The 15,201-nt window shown below is 50.8% G+C and overlaps 1 long non-coding RNA gene across 2 annotated transcripts in view; it reads right to left on the bottom strand.

Annotated features, from left to right (window-relative positions):
• Positions 1-15,201, bottom strand: part of LOC306657475 — a 183,371-nt gene that overhangs the window by 99,275 nt on the left and 68,895 nt on the right. The window lies entirely within an intron of this gene.

Below are 15,201 nucleotides of genomic sequence, written 5' to 3'. Positions count from 1 at the left end.
ACTTGAGCATCTTCGCACACAGGAAGGCAGGTCAGTGCACCGCCACCTCCTTGTGCCCCGAGCTCCTTCTTCCCTCACAAGTCTTTTTCTGGGTTCTTCTACCTGTCCACGACGTGCAGAGTGAGAGCTGACCTGTCCGTCTCTAGGCGCCCCTTCTCCGAGCCCTCCCGCTGCTGAGATGTCCCCCAGGGCTCTTCGCCACCCCACAGTGCTCTGTTGAGTGTCGCCTCCGCGGGCACCGTGCTGGGTGACGCTGGAGGAGCCTGTTTACTGAGCACTGTGAGCCAGACTCTATCCTGAGCGCTGCTCCTGGTGGAGCATTTGCAGTGCTCATTTACATATCATTTGCATAGATGAAATTTCACTCTCATAACAGATCTGTTTACTCCTCAGGAAACTCCTGAGAGGGCGGCCGCCCTCCTGGTTTGGCAGCTGAACTGGCTGGTTGAGGCTGCCCAAGGTGGCACCGCTGGGGAGTAAAGAGGCCGACTCCCGACCCTGGTGTCCCCTGCAGAGCCCGGATGCCGGCCTCGTCCCTGGACGCGGCTGTCACTTCCGTGGAGCTGCAGCTGCGGGCAGGATGTGGGTGAAAGGCAGGCCCCCGGAGGTGAGGTGCAGAAGCCGGGCGGGGAGGACCGGCCCACTTCCGGACGAGCAGGCAGGAGCGGGTGGTTGGCCAAGCCCAGAGATAAGGAGGCCGTTACGCAAGGCTCAGGCGAGCGTTTCCGAGCCTCCACCTCTCTGCCCTCCTGGATGAGGCCCAGCAGGGAAGCTCCAGGGACACGGACTGGGGACCTGGGAGTGGAAGCTGGCCTTCTGTTATGCTGCCTCCGTGCTGCGGTTCCGTGGGTGCCCAGACAGAGCCTGCACGTCATGTGCGCGTGCTGAGCGGACTCCGCGCAGGACAGAAGGCCGCCGGGCAGCGCGCACTCAGTGGGTCTGGATGGAGCACATGGGGCTCCTGGTGCCGCTCTCCCAGCTTTATGAGAATGTGAAATTACACCAAAATGAAAAGTTACCAGAATACACACTCCAACAGCAGCACACAACGTGCAAGATGGCGAAAAGAGCAAACCAGCCCCATGGAGTGCGTTAGGAGAGGGCGGCGAGAGAGGGAGGGGACTGGGAGACTCGGAAGAATTAAAAAAAAAAAAATTTAAGGGGTACACTAATAGAGAGAGGGAAGTGGGGGGAGAGATGGGAAGGAGAAGAGAGGGAGGAGGAGGGAGGACAGCAGGGAGGGAGGAGGAGGGAGGAGGAAGGAGGAGGAGGAGGGAGGAGGAGGGAGGAGGAGGAGGAGGGAGGAGGAGGGAGGAGGAGGAGGGAGGAGGAGGGAGGTGAGAGATGGGAAGGCGGACAGGAGGGAGGACAGCAGGGAGGGAGGAGGGAGGAGGGAGGAGGAGGGCCTGCTGGGCCTTCTTGGCTCTTGCTGGAGCACACTCTTCCTTCTCCCACGTTGACCTCTCATTTCCGGTTTGGTGACGGGTACTAAGTCCGCACCTCCCTGGCCATGCCGGCCAAGGTGGTTAGAACTGCAGGCGCTCCCACCGTTGCCTGCACTCCACTGACCCAGACGCCTTCGCTCTGCCTTCCAGGCCAAGCCTGTTGTGCTGGGCTCTGGCCACTGGTCTGGAGTCCTCCAGGGAGCCTGGCGCTGTCGCTGGCCCTTCCCCTCCCTCCTTCCCTGGTGTCCATGTCACTGCCATGTCTGGTTCCTGCTCCTCCCTCCCTTCTCTAGTCCCCACCTTCAGCTCATGCCGGGGTCTCTGTGAGGCCTCTGCCTGGCCGCATGTCCCCTGGTTGGACGCAGCCCTCTCTTCGCAGACGTGGCGTCCAGCCTGCCCTTCCCGCAATGGGTGGCTGCCCCCTTGCTCAGGAACGCTCCTGCCTGGCCTGAGCACCTCCTGGGGAGGGGGGCTGTGCCTGCTCCAGCCGTCTGCAACCCCAGACTGGAGCCATCCTCCTGCCTCAGCTGCCCATGGAGCCGGACTTCAGGCCACTGGCGCCAGCCTCTTGTCTTCTCTTCCAGCTTTTCCCCAGGTCCTTGGAAGCCCTGCTAACACGTCCCGGGCCCCACTGGGTGCATCGCCCAGAGGGTGACAGATCAGTTCACCGGTTTTTCCTCGTTTCTGGGAAATGCAGTTACACCCAGAGGGATTCTCAGCTCGTCCCACACTGAGGCAGGGCCCGATGTGTACCCTGGGGCTGTTTGGGTCCGTCGGGCTGGATCGGGAATGTCCTCGGAGGCTCACCTGTAGAGGCCCTCTCCCAACAGGGCACCTTTCTCAGTGACCACAACACCTCTGGCCCCAGCTGCCAGGAGCCCGTGGTCCCTGCCTCAGGTATTTTTCTTGTAGGCCACACGTTCTTCTCTGGTCTGGTTTGACATTGGGACTCGTGCAGCTCCATGTACGTCTGGAGGCTGGGAGAGGGTCTGCGGTGCCCAAGGTGCTCCGATGGATTCGGAGTCACCGATTCCCTTGATGAGCCTCGCGTTGTCGCCTGCCGCAGACGCAAGGACCACAGAAGAAAGTCTGGAAACTTCTCTGATCCAGACTTCTCCTAGTCGCAGGCTGTTCCCCCCTTGTATAGCAGGGGTTGAACGCGGGGTGCTGAACCAATGAGCCGCATCCCCAGCCCTTTGCATTTTTTACGTTGAGACAGAGTCTGGCTGAATTGCCTACGGCCTTGCTAAGTTGCTGAGGCTGGCTTTGAACTCTCGATCCTCCTGCCTCAGCCTCCCTAGCTGCTGGGATGACAGGTGTGAGCTGCTGCACCCAGCTGGGAACCTCCTTTAATCACAGATAATGACGCTGGAACAGCAGGCGGTCTTTCTGCTGTGGCGCCTGGTTCAAATGCGAGGATCTGGGTCCCCGTTCTTTTTTCTAAACCATATCTCTCTTGTAGGATCAAAATATGTGTTAGCTCCACAGTGTCACGCAGCCCGGAGCTCCTAAGTCTGAGGCAGAGGACAAGCTCCGGGACCCCCAGGAGGTCCATCAGTGCTGCCCGTCCTGCAGAATGGACACATCACAGCAGGGACAGTCCGAAAAGGAGACACATCTGCCCAGCGTGAAGGCCCCTGGGTCCTCGGGGTGTCTGAGGAAACCCTCAGAGACTTGCTGAACTCTGGCCATCGAGTCAGGACCTACCTGAGTCTCTCTGAAATGCGACTCTCCAGTCTGTTCTTGATCCTGAGGTGTGAGCTGCAGCAGTGGGTTTTAATTGCTGTGGATTCCCCACGAGCGTGACCAGACGTCCCAGATGAGCTGGGGCTTCTCTGCTGACAACAGTGTGTCAAGGTGGAATCAGCTTGGTGAGATGCCCCACCTGCGCTGTCTTATCTGGAAAGCCGAGTTGTTTGTTCATGTCGTTACTCTCTGGGGTTTTCCCCCCTGAATTTAGTAGCTAACACGATTTTTCAGGACTCTGCTATTTTGCTGTGCCTGAACCTCAGGCCTGTGGGGTACCCATGTCTGGGGCAGGAGTGGGGGTAACACCCGCTTACCCATCTGTCCCCGGTGCCTAACGCAGTATCTGCCAATGATCTGAACCCACTCATTGGATTGAGTAATTGAAGATTTGGAGGCTCCAAATCCTCCGTAAAACGTGTGATTTAATTTCAAGGTGGTTTTCAAGCCTCTGTAGACAGGGAATATTTACTTTTTCATTTGCCTAGAGGAGGCAGGTACTGGAGATTGAATCCAGGAGCGTGCTACCTCTGAGCTACATCCCCAGCCCTTTTTATTTTGGTGTTGAGACAGGGTCTGTCTATGATGTCAAGGCTGGCCTCGAGCTTGTAATCCTCCTGCCTCAGCCTCCAGGGGCCACCATGTATTTTTTCATTGTTAGGTTATTAAGACCCTTTACTTGATCCTAGTGCTACAAAAACAAAACAAAAAACTGTCACATTCTTGAAAAAGTAATCAAAATAATGCTTCGTCAACTGTTTGTTGCCGGAACGATTCTAGTTTATTTAATTATCCACCAAGTAAAGGCCCATTTTATGTAATTAAGTCTACACTTTGCCCAGAGTCTATATGTCCTTGCCAATCCTGGTTGATATAACACGCCATCAATATTGACTGACTCAAAACCTAGAACAGGAGTTACCTTCCCAAGCTGCACGCACTAGCATGGGTTGTTTTATTTGTTGTTTTTTATGCCAGCCGTTGCTTGTGGTCATCTCAGATCCCATGCTCTTTATCTCTGACCTTGAATCTAGCTAAGTTCCTCCCACAGGTGGGTGTCAGCTCCACCATCTCCCTCTCTACTCACTTCCGGGCTGTTCTTCATCGTTTGACACACAAAACTCACGTCTCTCACAACATCGGTTACTGCAGCGGCTTTCTCCTTGACCTCAGGGTGTTTCTTCTTCAGTGGCAGAATTCTAAGACCAGAGCCTGTCGGAGGCCTTTCCTGCGAGGGGCATCTAAGACGCCTTCCTGGATTTTGGAAGGTCAGAGACCGACGTTCTGCGGCCCTCTGACTACAGCCTCATCTGTGATCCTGGCGCTGAGCTACAGGTGCGCCACACACCCACCTTCAAGGCCGCCGAAACCATCGGGGTGGGCGTCTGGTCCCGTCCCAAAGCCTAAGCGCAATGACAGATTTTGCCAAATACTGGCCAAAGCTCAACTTGGGACCAAAGGGCCTGGGTGGTGGGGCTGTGGCCTGGGGTGGGTGCTTGGTGGGCGTGTGGCCTGGGATGGGCGCCTCAGTCTCCAGCCCTGAGATGCGGGGAGGAGGTCCTCTTGTCCCCGGGCTGTAGCGAGGACTCTGGGGGCGGGAGGGAGGCTCCTTTGGGGCGTCAGGACACGTCCACGCCATGGGAGGCACAGGTGAGTCTGTTCCCGTCATTATTGCTTTGGTCCCAGGGAGTCTTAACTCGTGACTTGCTGCTTTTAAGCGACTTTCTTCTCAATATGACAAAAGGAAAAAAGTCAGACAAGAAACAAAGTCCAGAGTACGAACTGTCGAGACGATTCCTCCAAACCGATGAGCTGTGAGGAGCGCCGTTCTCCAGCCTGTGGAAGGTGCCTTAGCTTCCAGGGTGCTGGGAGGGGGGCGGAGGGAGGAGCTCAGCTCCTAGTGCAAATGTGCACAGCGAGGAACCGCTTTTCACACTCCATTCAACTCCTGCTGGAGGAAGAGGCGCGGTCACTTTGGATGCGTGGCCTCCTCTGTGCTCCCCAGGAGCAGACGCTGCACCCACAGATCAAATAAAGCTCAAAACCCTCAGAGGTCAACTGGCCTGGTGGAACTCGTACCCGGGGCCTTGCCTGCCGCAGCCACACGACCATCTACAGAGAATCAGGAGCGGCAGTGCCTGCCAGCTGGCCATCTCCTGGCGCTCACAGAAAGCCCAGTTTAGAACGGCCGTTCCCGGGTGCACAGACGGGAAGCTCATTGCCAAGTGACTGTGACCATCACGTCTTTTGCCCATTTGAAGCCTGTGAGTCCGACACGTTGGCAGCAAGCACTGTGTATCTATTGACTCGCCTCATACCTGGGCGGTGGAAGGCACGCCATCCTCGAATCACGTGGAGGAAACAGGCCCAGAGAGGTGAAGCGATTGGCCCAAGATCACACAGCTGGAAAGGGGCAGTCGTCACTAGCACTAGGTCAAGTCTCCCGAGCTCCCTTCCTTCAGCCTCCTTAACAAACCTCTCCTGGCTTACCCATGTTTCCAACCTGGCCAAACCACGGCATGCATGAGAAACTCAATTTTGTGGCCTTGTTTCCACACTTCCTTGGCCTCGTCTTCCCTTTGTAGCCTCTGTACTAGATTCCAAGCTGCTGGGAGCATGAATCAAACAGAAGGCGGGGCTCGGAGGGACACGCAGATGCCCTTGGCCAAGGATCACGTCAAGCCACTTCCCTCCGACACCCATAGACGTTAGAGTAGGAGCCCTGTTTTATCAGCTCGCGACTGGTCCACACCAAGTCCTCAGAAAGAGGGTCCTCAGTTCTCTTCTGGCCCGGAGGCAGCCGGGGAAGGTTTGGCTTCCTCCTGCTTTTCTGCTGTTCCACGCTGGGGGCATCTTGTTCTTGCTGGCACAATTTCAGACCCGTGTTCTGATCTCTGTGAATTCCCGAGAACGTGGTCACGTGAGCTCAGCCACTCACTGCGTGTGCCGAGACAGATGTGCAAGCAGGAGGCTCCAGCCAGCTACCACCTGAATCCACGCTGGTGTCATCTCAGCCTCCACGGGACAGGCGATGGAAGGCAGCAGGCGCTGGTTTGCCAAGTTCTTGTCAGCCAGGACGTTGCAAATCTTTCTTTGGGTTGCAGTAAATCACTAAGCCAGGAAGCATTCCACCAAGTCACGATCGTGACGCTACCTACCTCTTATCTGCGGTCTTTACGAAATGTTCTCGGCATTATCAAGGCCACAGGCCCGGAAAGAGGGGGAGGTTCACTGAGCACCTACTGTGTGCAGGTTCTTCCACTTGCCTGCTAAGAGTCCCAAGTGTGACGGTTCTCAGTTTCCAAAAGGCGAGATGAAGGAATTAACCCCCTGGAAGTGGCAGAGCTAAGTGAGGACGCAAGACTTTGCTTCCTCCCCAACCACGCTGCCTGTTGGGGTTTCCTGAGAAAAACTTTGTGATTATGTGTATTCACCAGTTTCCCAAGGATTTGGTTTCATCTCTGTACTTAACCAGAAAATAACATTTTTCTCAAGATGCAAAACGGTCACTAGATGCGCTATTGAGCGAGGGCCTAAGACAGCAATGTCCCCAAATGCCAGGCCCAGGCTCAGGGAGGGGCAGCGAGGGATGTCCTCGGCCTCACTCTCTGCAGCAGCCTGGCAGAGGGCAGGAAAATCATACTTTACCATATCCACACCCTACCAAACATGAATGGGTTAAATCCACGAGTTAAAAGGCAGATGATATCAGACCAGGAGAAACGCTAGTGCGGGGAGAACACAGAAAGCAAAGTGAAAGGGAAGCATTGGGATTAAGAGGATGGAAAAAGATACACCCGGGAAATACTGAAGGAGAGAGTGGATGTGACATCAATACCTCACACACGCGTGCGCACACACGCACACGCACCCACAGACTCTGAGAACTATAATGCCAAAATTTCAGTGCACCAGGAAGACATGAGAATATTTCTCTCTCAATAACTGGCAGGTTAATTAGAGCAAAAAACAACGAATATATTTGGACAATTTGATTCAAAGCCTTTCTGATGAACACATAAAAAGTCCCCCTTGCAACCGTTAGAGAGTTTGCATTTTTCTCAAGCACACAGGTACCAGTCACAGAGGTTAATCAGAGACAAGACCATAATGCACCCCAATGCATTTTCTAACAGTAGGTATCACATCCATCATTTGCTTTGAACAAAATGTGATTTTCTTTTTGTGTTTTGGTACTGGGAGTTGAACCCAGGCCTCATTCTTGGAGACAAGTCCTCTACCATTGATCCCTAGTCTGAACCAAATATAATTGAGTAGAATATAATTGAGTAGAAGTCAACAACAAAATGTCAGTTAAGAAGTTTTCTGGGCTGGGGATATAGCTCAGTTGGTAGAGTGCTTGCCTTGCAAGCACATGGGCCCTGGGTTCAATCTCCAGCACTGCAAAAAAAAAAAAAAAAAGTTTTCATATTTTGGAATTAAAAACAGAACTCTAAATAACCCATGGTTAAAAAATAAATTGTAATGAAAACTTTAAAAATACTTAAAACAATAATAAAAATCACATAGAACTTGTATATTATAGGGAAAGTTATATTCAGAGGAAAATGCATAGTGTTAAATACACATATTTGCAAATAATGAAGGCCGAATATTATTAAAGTAACTCCAATTAAAATGGGGGGGACCATATATAGCAAAGAATAAGAAAAGAGAAGATATTTAAAAATAAAATATGTGTATTAGTCCACTGTGCATTACTATAATTAAATGCCTGAGGCTGGGTAGCTTTATAAAGAAGGAGGTTTATTGAGTTCACAGATGTGCAGGTTGAAGGGCATTGTGCTGGCATCAGCTCATCGCTGGTGATGAATTCATACAACTGGCATGTGCAAGGCAAAGGCTGGGAGGAAGAGCGTGATTTGGGGGGCAGGCTCACTATTATTGTTGTTGTTATTATTATTATTTCATTTCGTTTATGTTTTGGCAGTATGGGGGATTGAACCCAAGGCACTTAACTGCAGAGTTACATCTCTTGCTCTTTTTATGTGTTTATTTTATCTTGAGATAGGGTCTTGCTGAGTTGCCCAGGCTGGCCTGGAACTTGAGCTCCTCCTGCCTCAGCCTCCTGGTCTCTGGGATTTCAGGCAGCACCACCCACTGCAGCTGGTCCAGGTTCAATCTTACAATAATTTACTCTCTCGAGAACAACTCGGAGTCCCAGGAGAACCAAGAGCAGCCTGCCCAAAGCCCCACAGGCCTCCCGTAGGCCCCAGATCTTAAAGGTCCCACAACCTCAGCAGGGCCACACCGAGGACCCAGCTTCCAGCACATGAGCCTTCGGGGGACAAACAGTGCAAACCACAGCAGTGGCATGGCCAGCAGGGGCCAGAGTACGATAGACTCACTGAAGCCCAGTGCTGACCCTTTGGGACAAAATGAGCGAAAGTGACCCATATCTGGTGTTATCAGTCAAGAAAAAAGAAAAGGCACAAATACTTAACTATAAATCCAGCAGAAGATATTTAACTATAAACACAGCAGAGATTAAACTGATAGGGAGCTTGAGGTGTAGCTCAGTGATAAAGCACGTGCTTAGCATGTGCGAGGCCCTGGGTTCCATAAGAAAGAAAGAGAGAGAGAGAGAGAGAGAGAGAGAGAGAGAGAGAGAGAAAGAGAGAAAGGACCTGAAAAATAAAAATGATAATAAAAGTAAGAATGGCATTTGCTAGTAAATGGATGAAGCTGGAAAATATCATGCTAAGTGAAATAGGCCAATCCCAAAAAACCAAAGGCTGAATGTTTTCTCTGATCAGTGCATGACGATATATAATGAGGGGGGATGGCGATGGGGGGCAGGGGGCAAGGAGAGAAGAATGAAGGAACTTTGCATAGTGTAGAGGAAACTGGGGTGGGAGGGGTGGGGGACGGAAAGACAGTAGAACGAAACAGACAGCGTTACCCTGTGTATATGTATGATTACGTGAGTAGTGTGAATCTACATTGTGCACAACCATAGAAATGAGAAGTTGTAGCCCACTTGTGTACAATGAATCAAAATGCAGTCTGTAAAAAATAAAAAAGATCTTAATAATAAAAAAAGAAAGAAAAAACACACCATAAGCACCGAAAAATAAAAATGATAATAAAAATTAAAATACAAGAAACAATTTTATGACTATCTCTGAAAATTATATCAGAGACACATTTCTAGAAAAATGTTCATGCTGATTCAAGAAGTAATAGAAAGCTTGAATAATCCTAGAATTATCAAAGAAATTGAAACGGAATTAGAATTCTGGCCACAACAACACAGGTCAGAGGGTTTCACAACTGAGTTCTTCAAATCTTTCAGGGAGCTAATTGCTCAATTGAACAAATCCTTCCATCTCAGAGTAAGAGAACACTCTCCAGCTCATTCTCTGAGCTTACGCAAGTTTAAAAACCATGCAAAACCAGGTGGAGAAAGGAAAGTCATAAGTCAATGGCACACCAACGGAAAACCCCTTTAAAGATCAGCAAAAAGGATCCAGTGAAGTTTTGACAAGAAAATACAACAAGTTTTGTTGTATTTTCCCGGGGATGCAAGCATGGATTGACATCTGAAAAATCCATGTCACTGGTTGTGGGGAATTAGGTTTACTTAAAGAGATTTCTGCTGCAGGCGGTGGCACCCACCTATAATCCCCGCGACCCAGAGAGGCAGGAGCGTCACAAGAACGAGGCCAGCCTCGGAAACTTAGTGAGACCCTGTCTCAAGATAAACCCAGGGCTGGGGATGTAGCTCAATGGTAGCACACCCTGGTTCAACCCCAGTACTGACACTGCCTTTCGTCTCAAACCCCAGGAGGTGACCTCTAACCCTTGAAATTTCCTGAGTGATAGGAGTGTTCTGGTTATTCACGATGGGCCAACTGAGGGCCACACCCGATGGTTTTGTTGACGAAATGACTCATGGTGGGCCTCTTGGACCGTATCTGAGAGTCTATGCCAACGAGAGGACTCAGGAAGGGGCTGGCCAGGTGATCAGGACTGGCCACGTGGCCAGTGGGCGGGGCCATCTGACACCATCGAGGCCTTGGCTGGGAGAGGGTGTGTGCACGCAGCCCAGTGGCCAGGCCCCTGTAACCTGGCCTCTACCAGCACCTGGGTCGGCAGCACCTGCACACTGCCCCATGCCAGAGGGGACTTGAGTGAGGACCCAGTGGCTTTGGGTTTGACACCCTCCCCTTCCCAGACTCTGCCCCTGGGGCTCTTCCTTGATTGCCTGTTTTTCTTTTGCTTTGTTTTTTATTTTGGTTCTGGGCACTTTACTCTGAGCTACATCCCCAGCTTGCTTCTTTTTTTTGAGATAGGGTCTCGCTGAGTTGCTCAGAGCCTTGCTACATTGCCGAGGCTGACTTTGAACTTGTGATCCTCCTGCCTCAGCCTCCAGAGTTGCTAGAATTACAGGCATGGACACCACACCCACCTACTGCCTCTGCTTTGTACCCTTTGGCCAGAAGGAAACTGTAATAGCCGGTGGGCCCTTCCCTGAGGTCTGTGAGCCGCTTCTGTGAACCTGGGAGTCCACTGCCCTTAACCTTGAGTCTAGCTAACACCACCGTCCCTCACCACAGTGACCGATTCAGTGAGAAACCATTTATGAATCTCAACAGATGCACAAAAAGCATTAATAAAATTTCCTACTCAGTTCAATTTTAAAAAGTCAAACACACCTATCGTAGACAGAAGAAAACTCGTTCAGCCCATCAGAGAACGTCAACAAGCCACAGGGCCAGCAGGAGCCACTCACCAGGTTGCCTTCAGTGTTGAGAGCGAGACAGGGACGCCACCGTCACTACTGTTGCCCAAAATTTACTGGCGTCCTAGAAAACATAGAAACAACAAAGATAAATTCAAAATATAAAAACTAGAAAAAAAAAAGGGTTGTTTTTTTTTTTTGTAGGCAATAGGATTTCCTACATATAAAATCTAAACTAATATAAAGATAAATTATTTAACAGAGTAAGATGGTGTAGCAGGATGGCTTTCATCTTGAAGTATCTGTCGGGTATAATCACAACTAGTAGTCCTGGAGACAAAGTGGTGGAAAAGAACCAGAAGACTGAGTATAACATGATGCCAGTTCAATAAAACTCAAAAATAAGCCCCCGTACTTGTAAGCAAGTATACATTTGAGACTCTCCCGAGATAGATCATTTAAAAAATGATGTCCACACAAAATTCACTGTAGTGTTATTCTTTAAAAATTTACACTGCAAGCAACCTACATACCCAATTTATTTGCTCATAAATAAATAAATGAAAAAATGTAACAGGCACAATGAAATACTACTTCACAATAGAGAGAAATAGCTGCCAATATTCTCAGCAGCACAGAAGAAACTCAGAAGCATCCTGACCAATGGCAGCAGCCAAACCAGCACAGAAGAATCCATACGCAAGGCGCCGGGAAACGTCTGTAGGCGTCGGGAGTCCATCTGTGCGGGGTTCTCAGACAAGCAAGGCGAATAAGAGCGAGAAAGCAGGGTCTGCGTGTGGGGAGCCTCTGGCAGGTGAGTGGGGGCAGGAGGGGACGTGAAGGGCTTCTGGTAACAGGATTGCTCTATGCGTTTCTCGTGGGTCCACGGGTGCAAACGTTTTTCAAATACATCAAGCGAGATGCTGCAAATGTGCTTTTTTTTGGTATGTGAATTATACTTTAACTTGAAAAAGTACATTTGGAAAGAAATTACACAACTTTTTTTTTTTTTTTAAGCAACGGTATGATAAATACAAAATTGAAGCTCGAAGTTACCTCTGGAACCTGGGAGAGAGAGCGGGGAAGGCTCTCCACCATTCTTTGCCAAGTGATTGAGGGAGGGGACACGTTATTGGTGATGTTCTGGTTCTTGCTCTGAGTCCTGGGTCTGAGGACTCCGATTATTAGACTCTTATTAACGTGGGTGTTACAGCTGACATTTTTAAGCATCAAATAATATGTTCTTAAAAAACCGAAAGGAAATGGTTACTTTGGGGTGGGAAAATTTGAAAAGGATTCTTGGAAGAAGCTGTACTGGAAAGGGACATGGGTTTTTATAGACAGCAGTCAGCAACAGAAATTTTGGTGAAAGTCAGTTTGGACATTGGCAAACCCACAAAGGGGTGACAGAGCAAGGCCCTTCTGAGTGACCAAAGCCCTCTCTTGTGGCCAGTCCTACCCCGTTCTTGCTTCTGCGTGGAAGTCTAGCTCACTTGGTTGGTTGAGCAACTGAACTGCTTTAATATGTCTCCAAGAGCCAAGCCTTTCTGTAGACCTTGGTTAATAAATACATGCTTCATCTGCTTGATTGCATGGCTCGATCAAACAGAACTTCCAAAAATAAGGTGTATTTTCTCTATCAGGTGGTTGTGAATTAAACTTCATTGCCAAGTGGACGGGGAAGAAATTCCAGTCTTCTTGTGTGTGTCCATGTGCATACACAAAATGAAGGCATTGTGTGGTTTTGGGTGCAAAGAAACTGCCATTTTTTATATGCATGTAGAATTACTAGTTTTCTTTGTAGAGTTATTGATTGTTGCCATCATTTGCAACAGAGCATTTAAGAGCAGCAGAAGTCCTAGAATCTAAGCCAGTTAGAGCTGCAGGGTTGGCTGATTAAAAATGTTGGTTAGAGCAGGAATCATAAAGTGTGAAATACACAACCCCTGGGCGTTTCACTAGAACGCTAGATGTGTGAGTTTATATTCATTCGATTCTTGTGACAGTATAGCCAAAGCTTTCTTTGCTTGTGGGTCTGCTGACTGAAGCCAAATTGCTTTTTTGTACAGATTCCCTAATGCTGCATCATCTGCAGGTCCACGATGATCAGGTTTCTTTGACAGGCACTTGATGATCTTGCTCCTGCGGATGTCACTGACAGCCCCCACTTATTCCCCACACCCCAGCTCCACTGACCTCATTTCCTAAAACACACCAGACTCATTTCCACCTCAGGCCCTTTGTACAAGCTACCTATCTTCCTGGAAGGCTGATTCTCAAAACATTGTGTGTGCCTGGAATCTTCTAGTCATTCAGATCACACTTAATACAACAGAGATCTCGACACCTGCTCGACCTAAAGAAACCGGAGCTGACGAGATCTAGCTCTTAGTTTCTCCATGTGCCTTCTCCTCCTAGAATGTGAAGGAACGGGGATCACGGGGGCTGGTTTGCCATCCCCACATCTAGAGCAGTGGCTGCTCCTGAAGACTTGCAGATGAGGCGCAAACGCTGAGAGGAGAGACGGCAGAGTGTTGGCATGTTCCTTGTGACCCTGCGATGAGCCTTCCTCCCCCAGGGCAGTTGGATCTGTGCTTCCTGTAAAGGTGTCACTGCTCACGAGGCTTATCCAAGTTACATCTAGATGGCGGCTGCTCTCCACAGATGGCAAAGGGCAGACTTCAGATTCTCACTTCAGACACGCAGGGTCATCCCTCTGTGTCTGGGGAAGGGGCTCCAGGACCCCCCGTAGATGCCGGAATCCACTGATGCTCAAGTGCCTCGGATTGAGTGATGCGGCCTTTGCACACGGCCTCTGAGTCCCTCCCCCGCTGGGTTACTTATCAGGTGTGATGTGAGTGCTGCTGGGTTGTTAGAATCAGTGACAGAACGTGAGTCTGCGCATGCTCGGACAGGCGCGGTTCTTCTCCCAGTATTTTTGACCCGAGTTCGGTGGCATCCCTGGACCAGCGCCCGTGGATACGGAGGGAGGGCCACCCTATCTCCTGGACTCAGGTCCTGCCTTTAAAACCCCAGCAGCTCCTCGTTGCCTGTGGATCAGGCTCCTGGTGCTGGCCACGTAGGTCTTAGCAAGCTGGCCCACCGAGCCCGCTAGCTTCGAGCCCCCGCTGCGGCTCTGTGGAACTCCTCCCTGTCTCTGCTGGCTCACTCTCCTTCCTCCCGCCTGCCTGGGCCTGGCCTCTCCCTCTTTGCTCGTGTGATCTGCAGCTCCCCAGGGGCCAAGGCTGGCTCCCCGATGGCCCTGCCTGAGCTCCTCGGCAGAAGGCAGGGATTGATTTGCAGAGCAGTGAGGAGCCCATTTATTCCCCCCAAGGGGAAAGTGCTGAACCAGACCTCCAGGTGACAACCTGAAGCTGACTCCAGCCAGGGGTCCTGCACCATGGGCAGACTGAGCAGGGACTTGACTGAGCCTCGAGTCCCAGCAGCCTGCCCCTTGGCCATGGCTTTGTGACCAGGAGTGGGGACCGTGCCAACTGAGCCCGGGATCTGCTGGGATAAAACACGAAGGGGCTCGGGGTCTTTCCACAGCTGCTCCGTGGCTCCTGGCCCAGCAGGAAGCTGCTTCTCAGATCCAAGGTGATCCTGGCCACTGCTGGGCATCCTTAGGATTCAGTGCATACCCTCCCCCAGGTCCTGCAGCCTCTGGGCGGGGAGCCACCCCCAAACCCCTGCAGCCAAAGTGACCACCAGCATGCTCCAGCTAGCCAGAGCACTGAGGTGCAGGGGACCTGCAGACTGGTCACACTCCGGGGCAGGTAGTGGACCGGCACGTAGGGGCGGCCCCTTCCACATTCTTGACCTGGTTGAGTCTGAACAGGATGAAACTTTGGCCTTGGTCACTTTTTATTTTTTTTATTTTTTTATTTTTTATGTTTTTCATTAAATCGCCTTGTTTGCTGACACCCTGGAGAGACTAGGAAATGCAGCCTTGCAGTTTGTTAATGATACACCATCTGTTTGCTCACGGGGATCACATGATCTTTGCTCCGCAGAACATCCTGTCTCACTGGCCTAAACCAGTTTGTGGGTGAAATGCTTGGGACAAATGCCAGATGGTTCCTCTCTCTCTTTCACACCTCTCCCGCCCTTTCTCCTCTTTATTTCTCTTGCTCATCTTAAGATCAACCGTCACCCCAGACGAGGTGGATTTTGCACTAGCTGTTTATGGCATTTAAACACCACGTCTCCGTTGCGGTATCTCAGCCTGACTTCAAGAGTCACCAGCAACCACCAGAGCCCGTGAGGGGCGATAACTCTGACAAGGGCAGTTGCAGAGGCCAGGAA

The sequence above is a fragment of the Sciurus vulgaris genome (assembly GCF_902686455.1).
Source record: "Sciurus vulgaris genome assembly, chromosome: 1".
Taxonomy (NCBI): domain Eukaryota; kingdom Metazoa; phylum Chordata; class Mammalia; order Rodentia; family Sciuridae; genus Sciurus; species Sciurus vulgaris.
Note: the sequence above shows the minus strand (reverse complement) of the source record. Positions and strands in the feature narration are given on the sequence as shown.